Consider the following 9,976-nt stretch of genomic DNA (forward strand, 5'->3'; position numbering starts at 1 on the left):
GAAGCCCTCTTGGCAGTACAAGAGTACATGTAGTAGGAACAGGCTTTGTCCATTAAACCTGAAACAACTTCAGCTATATTTAAAGCTCATTTGGAATACTTAATTTCCAGTCTTTCAGAAGTTTGTATTATTGAAATAAACTGTTAATGCAGTGTCCTCCTTGAAGTATACATACAGCTCTCTCAAAATAGGTCTGTCTGGTCTTGAGAATGCCATACCATGTCTGTTAGAGTGAACTGAGGCATGGTTCTTGAAGGTAATAAACAGATAAAGGTGAATGTAGGAAAATGGCCATTCAAGACACTTCCTTATAAATGGCTTAAAAATATTCTGTGTTCTTGCATTTACCTCTTATGTGTCTATAAGATCTTGTTTTGATTAAGCCTAAGCCATTTGTAGCACCACAGAATCAGTGGCCTACAATTAGATGAAGCAGAGTTTTCCATTTTGCTGAGCTTCAGAACAAAATCACTTTGCACAGAACAGCTAGGTAAGTGCTATGGATTTGATTACTATGGGCTTGCTTCTAATTCCTCTCAGCCGGTTCACGTATGAATTCTGTATGTAAATTCTTCATGTACATTCTTTTTCATGTTAGTCTGCTGCCAGTTTGTTCTCAGAAAGGAAAAAAAGATCTCAAAATGTTAGACCAGTCAGCTCCATCAGTATTTGTGGGTGCATCAGATCCCATGGATTTGTGTATATCATACTATAACTCCTGGATCAACTTGTAAGGATATTTTATGGTCTGCATGTCCATGGGTTTTGCATACGTCTCTGCTAGCCCTTCGATGGTTCATAGACAGCATCTTATAGTGCATTTCATGGCTGTTAATCAGTTGCAGTCCAAGCTTCCTATCATTTCAATTGCATTACTATTGTACTTGTAGTTCTCATTCTTAGGGCTTAATGAGTTACTTTTTAGCCTACACAGCAATCAGTAAACTTTGGGGACTTCCTCCCATTTCCTTGGACAAAGTGAGTGAATGAATTCCAGCTAACCTTTGGGGGTGTTATTAGCATTCAAGCAAGCCGAACATCATAGAATCATCACAGAATCGTAGAGTGGCTTGGGTTGGAAGAAACCCCAATGATCATTAAGTTCCAACCTCCTGCCGCAGGCAAGGCCTCCAGCCTCCAAATTTGGTACTAGACCGGGTTGCCCAGGGCCCCAGTCCAACCTGGTCTTGAACACAAGCATCATCATGAAGTAAGTGAGGGTCTATTTTAAAATGCTGAGACTTTGGTGAGCTCTGAATACTCTGAGAAAAAGCACAGTACAAACTGAAAACTGATTGCAGTTGCCCCATTACTCCCATTATCATTCTTGACACCACTTTGAGAAGTACAATAAAAATAAATTTATTCAAATGAATTCAGAGTTAGGAAAAGAGCTGTAAGATCTAGAAACAGATAGCAAAGCCTGAAACAATAGAATGTCTTTTACTAGTTTAGCCACAGGTGTTTTCAGATAACAGACAGTGAAGTTAGGAACCATTAGACTAGTGGACCTGGATCCAATTCTCAAGCAAGCCAATGACTCTAGGTACTGTTTTCCACATGGCAATAATTACTTGCAGCCAAGCTCTTTCTTATTCCCTCCCTGAGGAGAGATGCAGCTTCTGAAGTATCCTGAAATTTTAACCTTGCTAGCCAAGGTTAACATCTAACATTCTTATTGTGCTTTTGTTCTTCAGATTTAGAAGACAATGAGGTTCTCAGATAATGCTGCGCCCCTCTGACACTCCTGAATGTGCTGGGTTTTGTGATAGCACAGCTTAAACCCAGTAATAGTTTGCTACTTTTGGAAAAATACTTACTGAGAAGTTCTAATGAAAGCAATATGTTTTTATACTTTGCAGTAAATAATTGAGGTAGTCAATAGCCAAATATTGGCTTGATTTATGCCGTGCAATTCCATCAACTTCAAGCCTCTTTGGATTTTAGTGCATAGAATGGTGACAGAATCTGGGCTCAGATATCTTAGAAATAGCCACCTATTTGGATTGCATCATTTCTAAACACAGGTTAAATTGCATCATTTTTAAACACAAGTGTAGACAAGGAGACTGTAGGTGTATTCAAGCAGCTGAAGAAGTTGCCTGTTGAGTTCTTTTAGGCATCACTTAAATTTGTTGGAGCCCATCTTTCTGTTGGCATTCACTGTATTGCTGTTTAATATCTTGGAAGGCCCTCATGCTCTCCGATCTAATAAGTAGCAGAATTGCAAATGTTAATAGCTGGCTTGTTTTCCATTGTCTTTCTTTTATATCAGGTCTGAGAATCATAAAGAGGAATTCATATATAAATTTGGGAGGATGATGAGAACAAAAGATAACTAAGAAAAAGCTACCACACAATCCAGTCTCTGACTTGACTGGATATAGCAACATAACCAAACAACGATTTATCGTTTTTATTTTACAGAGATTTACAAAATCCTTGTAATATATTGGACATGATATTGATGTTTTTATTTTACATCAATTTGGGAATACTCTGTATAAACACCATGTGACTAACACCTTCTTTCAGTCCAGGAAACAATGCATAATGTAGGAAGAGCTGCACCCCTGTTTCACAAAATCATTCCTGGCTTTACGTCAGCTTACTTCTTCTTCACAGGCAGAAAAAGCCAAAGAATAAACAAAAACAAAAGCCAGTGTTGATGTTGGGATGAGAAATCCATGTTATGCCTTTTTTCACTGCTGTGGATGGTTTCCCATGCTGTACTGAATTCCTTCAAGTGTACTTCCAAACAGATACTCAAAAAAACCCTGAACCCTCCATTTCATATCTTTAAGAAGACCTCTAACAGAGACACAGCAGCGATTCCTCAGTTGGGGAAAGAATGATAAAGGAAAAAAAAAAAGAATAAAAGCATTCTCCTGTGCTTTTCCCATTTTAAAATGAAAAAGTGTATATGAAGTTTTAAAATATGAATGAAAGCTCTACATTTCTAATTAAAAATATACATATTTAGAAATTTTATATAAAAACACCAAATAAGACATTTGTACTTACCATTTCGAACAGAAATCTTTTCACCAGCTTTGTTGTTTTCATTTCATGTACCTGCTTTATTCAGTCTGTCATCCTTGTTTTTTTTTAACATTCCCTAATGAGCTCCTGTTCCCCATTATGGGCTTATTATCAGAGCCAAGTGCATGTTGCAATCTGAATAATTCAGTTCACCATTGTGTTTCTTTTTTGTTTGTAAATTAGACATGTATATTTATAATGCAATGAGGCTTCACATGGAGGTCAATGAATGGAAGAAGTATTTGTTTGTCTCACCAGGTCTGAATGGAAGAGTATGTTCTTGGCAATAGCTGTCTTATGATGAATCTGGGAATGAATATGTGGCCAGGAGGGAGTAGTACATCCTGAGTTCTGCTCCTGTCTTGACAATGGATGTGTTGTGTGATGTTGAGCACAAAATTTTTTTTTTTAGGTTGAGTTTCCCTTCAGAAAGAGACAATGTTATATCCTTAGTTGGGTGAAGACCATCACTGACAACAGAAAGCACCAGGCAGAATTATCATAGTAGTAAATTGCTCTTTGACTCGCTCAGTATTTTCAGGGTGTTGAAATGATAGAGCAGAAACACATGCAAGTGTAATGACTTGAAAGGAACACTGCAATCTCTCATGCTTTGGATCCTTTTCCTTTCCAAGGCTCATGATGAAAGCTCAGAGAAGATGGTTGGGAATACCCTGCCTGATCAACCTGATCCATCTTCATTACTTCTCTGGTAAAATGTCCAGATTTGTGGATGGAAGGACACGCAGCTTAATTTCAATAAGAATTTTGACATAATCTCTTTACCCATAACTCTTACATCCACAGTAGGACACTTCAGTTTGGCTAGGTAACAACTAGACAAGTGAAAAGTGGTTAATCAAGCTCACATGGTAGTAGTGAATGTTTCTGTGGTTTCACACTGATGGCTAACTAAAATCCACCATGCCACTCTCTCACTACCCCTCCTCAAAGAAACAAGGCAAGAAGATACGATGAAAAAGAACTAAAATGTACAGACAATAACAAGGAAATTGCTCTAACATGGGTCATCTTCTGGGCTCTTCTCACAGAGGCCAACTTTGCAGCTCCCTGCACTACCAAAACCTCACCACATAAGCCCAATACACATTCATGCTTTTCCTGGTGGCCAGTAGTGAGAGGGTTACCTCAACAATCTGTCCTGGGAACTGGCTGTTTTAAGTTTCTATCAGTGCCTGGGGGAATTTATGCACACCTCACTCGTCAGGTATGGAGGTGACACCAAACTGAGGTACCACTTGATATTCTCAAACTCTAAACAGATTTCATCCAGCTGGGCCTGCACAGAGTGTGGGATTAGGTCAACTGGAACTCTGGGAGAAATGCATTTGGGAAGGAAGAACCCTGTGCAACAACATAGGCAGAGTGATGAGGCAGTAGGTTTGTGGAAAAGGACTTGAGAGCCCCGGTGGACATAAGCTAGCAGGGTGCTCTGTCAGCAGAAAAGGCCAACAACATCCAGAACAGCTGCCTGAGGGGAGTCGTAATCCTCCTCCACTCAGCAATTGTCAGATCTAGTTTTGGGACTCCTGATGTAGAAGAGACATAGATAAACTAGAGTTCAGAAAAGGGCATGAAAATTGTTAGGGCCTAGAGCTCTTCCTCTACGCGGAGGATGCACAGAGAAAATGCGGCTTGTTTGGCCTGGGAAAAAAAGGGCTCCATTGGTCCTTCTGGCAGCTATACAGCCAGTGAAGGCAGAAACCTTCTGATATCTACAAGGAAGTCACTGAAGTAGATACTTCAGGCTCTTCTTCATGGTGCATGAGAGGACAACAAGAAATCATTGGCATAGATTGGAACACGTCTGCATATAAGGTGATGTTTTTTTCACCATGAAGACAGGCAGTGCAGTCAGTCTCCATTCTTGTTAGATTTCAAGAACTGACTTGATAAAACTGAGGACACGCTGGCGTGAAACCTCTGAGTGGAGTCTAGGCGAGGGTGGCACACCTCCTAAGGTCCCCTGATACCACAAGGGGCATCACAGCAAGCATCATGTCACCTCTCCTTTCCACCTCGTGCCAGCTCCACACAAGAGCCTGATGTTTTGTGCAGAAAACCTGCAGCATGCAGCCTTCCAACAGCTTCACATGTTGCGCAGAGGGACTGCAGCCTGCCCTGTGCTGCACCCTCCTTCTGTCTGCGAGGTGCCACCACCTGCCTTGGCTCAGGCCTGGGGGTCTCCTGGCAGCAGCCTATAACACAGGGAAGGAGGTTAGTTTGTAAGCATATGGGCATTTTTCTCGGCTGCAAATTGCCACACGAGGGTGGTGAGCTGCTTCCAAACCACACTCCCGAGACCAGGTTTAACAGATTCCCTTTAACTTTCTAGAAGTTCGAGCCTCCCTTGATCCTTTGATACCCTTATCGCGGGCACCTCAGCCTCCGAGAGAGCAGCTTGAATTATTCATGGTATTGACCGTGAGGGAAATTAACATTCCCCCCGCAGATACTCCGAGGGACCCGCAGCGAGGTAACAGCGATCGCGGACGAGGTGAAGGCGGTACCTCTCTCTGCCCGCCAGGGGGCGCTGCTGACTCGGCGTTGGGCCCTGCTCGGGGCCGCCTCTTACCGCTGCCGCCGCTCTTCGGGAGGGGACGGCCGGTGACGGTAACCGTGAGGGAGCAGCGAGCACACGGGCGATGTCTGCGTGTGCGGGGCCGCTGTGCCGTGCGTAGTCCTCTAAGCACACCAGCGTTGTTCTGCCTTAAGGTCAGCCTGTGGGACGAGGTTTAACTCATCAAACCCCTGCATGTTAGGTGAATAACAGCTTGAGCCAGATAAATCAACATTTGTTTTTTTTTTTTTTAAGGGAGTAAAAGTCTCTAATCTGCTTAACTTCCTCCAAATTTAGAGGCTTGAGGTCGAATCATTGTTATTTCCTGTCAAATGGTGCTGTGAAGTCACCTAAAATAATGAGATGTCACTTGCCTGGGTACATTAATAATTAGGAGGATTTATTGTAGCAGGCATCATGGGAAAGTTATGCTTTCCCATTAGATGTCCTTAATTAGAAAAGAATGTGTCAGATTTCAGATCAACGTGGGGGAACTACAACTATCCATTAAAAAGAGAAGGACAAATAACACAAGTGACAGCTCTCGCAGAAGTACAAAGATTTAAATACTTTATAAATTAAGGGGATTGGAGGTGCTCGTTTTCATCACTAAAGCTCTTTGACCTGTCTTCATCATCAGAAGGGTGCAGTCTCCGAGCTGAATTAAGCAACACAAAGAGCAAATGCTCCATGTAATTCTGACAATAGACCATCTCAGCCATCAGTTACTATGTATTTTTTTGTCTTTCAGCAGCATCTCCTTAGGGTGAGCCAGATTGCTTTGGAAATTGCTATTAGCTGTGCTAATAGGAAAGTTTGGTGGTGGTAATGACATCTCTTGAACCACAAGAGCCACAGCTAGTACATTTGTTCAGCTGGTGGCACGATGCAGTACAGAGAAATGATTTGACTGTCTTTAGATAAGAACTGGAAGTAGTTTTAGTGCTTGGGGATCACTACTGTAAATCCAAGCAGAATGAGGTGCCTAACTACATGGCATGTTTAAGGGGTTAATTTCAGTACCTGATTTTTGTGGCTTCCTTTTGGCTGCGGATAAATTCCTTGCAGATCCAAGCCAAGGGTAGTTGAGTGGCACACAAAAGCTAGAGAGTAAGTCTTAGAGTGCTTTAATTTACTTTGAGTCATGAGTAGAAGCAGGTTACACTCATATTTCTGCCAAGTTCTTGGTTAGCAGGCAGATGTGCATTTTATTTATGCAGCCTTAAAATCGTACTATGAATGACATCAAGAGTAATTTGAAGAAAGGGTACGTATTCCCATGATTTATTTCAGCTTGCAAGGAGATGCTGCTCCAAGATGGGGAGACTAAAATTTTGCAGCATAAACCAAGTGCTTCTGTACCATTGGATCTATTCAGCCTATATCAGCTAATATTTGAAAGTTACTATGAGCTAATGCATTTTTTGAAGGCCTATATGGAACCAGTGAGAAACATTGGACCAGTGCCTAGCTGACAGGTGGCCACATTACCAAGTTATCAGCTCATTTGCTGCTCTTGATAAGTGTTTCATTAGGGCTGGTTTTGGTAAGAAGGCTGCATTTTTTTCTTATGGGGAACGGAAGTCCTTTAGCAATGAGGCTGATCTACACAAACAGGGATTTTCAGTTTGAGTGACTGTTTCGTGCCTGAAAAAAATATATGTATTTAATGACTGTTTACCTGAGGCTTATTTTAGAGCACTAGTTTTGGATTTAGTATAAGCTTTGACCTTGTTTATCAGGGAACCAGATGGAGATAAGTGCCTAAAACTTACACATTCAGTGGGATTAAAAAATATGTGTGTATGTAAGTAGAAAATTAATTAAAACATAAACTGTAGGTATAACTTCAGAGGCGTCATAAATGTCCTTTTGAAGTAGTGGGTGGAAGCCCTTTTTATTGTTAATTTAGCCTTCTCTTTTCGAAATTGAACCTTTCATCACATATTAAATCCTAAGAGAACTGGGGAACGTGGGGTGTGTTCCAAGAGGATACATAAAAGTTATTTCACCTCCATGAGTTATTAACATGCAGCATTTCTGCTTTTAATGAGCTCAAATGAGAAATCTTGTACGCTAATTTGAACAAACTACAGTGTCTTACTCACAGCAAGATGCTTCAGACATCAATCAGCTCCTCAAAGTTTGTTTGTGAGGTACTTCTGTAAGAATCTTTCATCCTGAAAGTGACACCTGAAAACTCTGCTGCAGATCTTGGCAGGATTCACATGTGAATACCCAAGATCTGTGATGTATTGTTTTGCTGTGGAAAGGAGTATAAATATATTTCACTTTCAAATGTAGGCCTTATGTGCTCATTAAAATATAATGTAATCTGACAATTGTACGTACAGTTTTGTAAAGGAAATTTCATAAAACCTGCAGTTGTTTTCAAATTTTCTCTGAGAAATCTCTAGGAATAAGTGAAGTTTGGTGTGATAAAGAGAACATTTTATTCAGCCTTAAGAACTAGAATGCCTGCCTCAGAAAAGTGTTGCATAGGATGGCTGCATGCCCGGCTAACAGTGGAGTTGTCTATTCTCTTCCATCAGTACTGTAATTTTTAGTTCTAAATTAAAGTCTGCCTGAAGCCACAGATGAGTTCTTAGCTCATTGTTCTTTGAATATGGATACAAATCAAAACTGGCACTTACCTCATAAAGCTACTTTGAAGGTTAGCTGTCCACTTGAACTGAATGAAGTACCTTTGACATTAGGAAGATTGCTGTGCTGCAGGGGCTTGCAGGCCTGTATCTCCAAACGCTTCAGAGTAGGAAAATTCTGCTGTTTTATACAATGACTGTTCAATACTTTATAATACAGGACAAATTATACCAGAGAAAGAGTAAAAGCTTAAAGCTTTGGCTATTTACATATTGGCATTATAAATTGGATATGCATATATTTTTTGGCATGAAAGGGTCTTCACATGTGAATAGAATAAGTTTAGGTTTTAAGCTTTTTAAGAATTTCTATCACAAGAATTCAAATTGATGAACCACTATATCTGTTTGATTTTTAAGTTGTTAAAATACAATCCATACTTAATTTTGCCAGTAAAGGCAATGCATTAAACAGATTATTTAGTGTGGGAACCTTTTTCTTTGTATAAATCAGTTAATGTCTTAACAATTGGAAATTCACTCATTCAGACCACTTAAGGTACCAAAATTTACAGACAGATGTTTTGGTAGATTATGAAATATACTTGATTTGATTTCGTAGGGCATCAGTATCTCCAGAATAAATATAACTGTCATTTTTTATGGCTAGTCAAATGCACTCATGACCAAAGAAACTTCTCAGAACCAAGCATCTTCCTGTATACAGGGCTCTCAGGAATTTGTGTAATACTAACAGTGAAGATTAAAGAGCAGATAAATATGGATTACATTTAGTAGGTGTCTACTATAGCCCACTTGATCAGTAAAAACAAGTCAATGAGGCTACCACCTAACAGAAGGAGCATCTCATTTGTAGGCCCTGGTCCTCCTGGCAGACTTCAGCAATCCCAGTATCTGTTGGAGGCACAACATAACCATGCATAAGCAATCCAGGGGGCTCCTAGCAAATATGGATGATAACTCCCTGACCCAAAGGATAGAAGAATCAATGAGAAGTGCTCTGCTGGACCTCATAGTTGTAAATTGGGAAGGACTGATTAAAGTTGTGGATGTTGAAGGCTACAGTGGCCTTGGCTGCAGTTTCCATGAGCAGATGGAGTTCAGGATGCTGACAGGAGAGAGCAGGGCAAAAAGCAAGATCACAACAGCTGTGGGCTTCAGGAGAGCAGACTTTTATTCTTCCGTGATCTGGCATAATCCCATTGGATAAGGCCTTGAGGGAAGAGAGGCATAAGAAAGCTAGTTGAGATTCAAGGACCACCTCCCCCAAGCTCAAGAGCCATCCACTGCATCTAGTGGGAAGTCAGAAAAAAAATTCAGGAGAGTTGTATGAATGAACAAGATGCTGCTGGTAGAACTCAAAAAAAAAAAGAAAGAGAGAGACTGTCTGAGCATCCAGATATGCTGTTACGAAAGCATGGAGCAAAAAATTCTGGAAGCCACTACTCTAAGCAGTTGACATGGATTCATCCAGAGAAAGTTGTGCTTGACCAACTTGATAACCACCTTAGATGAAATGACTGGTGTGGTAGATGTGGGGAGCGCAGTGGCTGTTGTCTACTTTCAGTAAGGCTTTCAACACCGTCTCCCATAAGATTCTCATAGAGAAACTAACAAAATGAATTTTAGTCTGTCTTCACAATGAAGAAGAGGTCTGCAAACTGGTATCAGGAGAAGAGTCATATAGTCATATTAATATAGAAGTGTTTTAACTACATGTGTTTGCAGT

This window comes from Centrocercus urophasianus, unplaced genomic scaffold (genome assembly GCF_019232065.1).
Source record: "Centrocercus urophasianus isolate 14NV4802_14NV808 unplaced genomic scaffold, USGS_Curo_1.0 seq_11, whole genome shotgun sequence".
Lineage (NCBI taxonomy): Eukaryota > Metazoa > Chordata > Aves > Galliformes > Phasianidae > Centrocercus > Centrocercus urophasianus.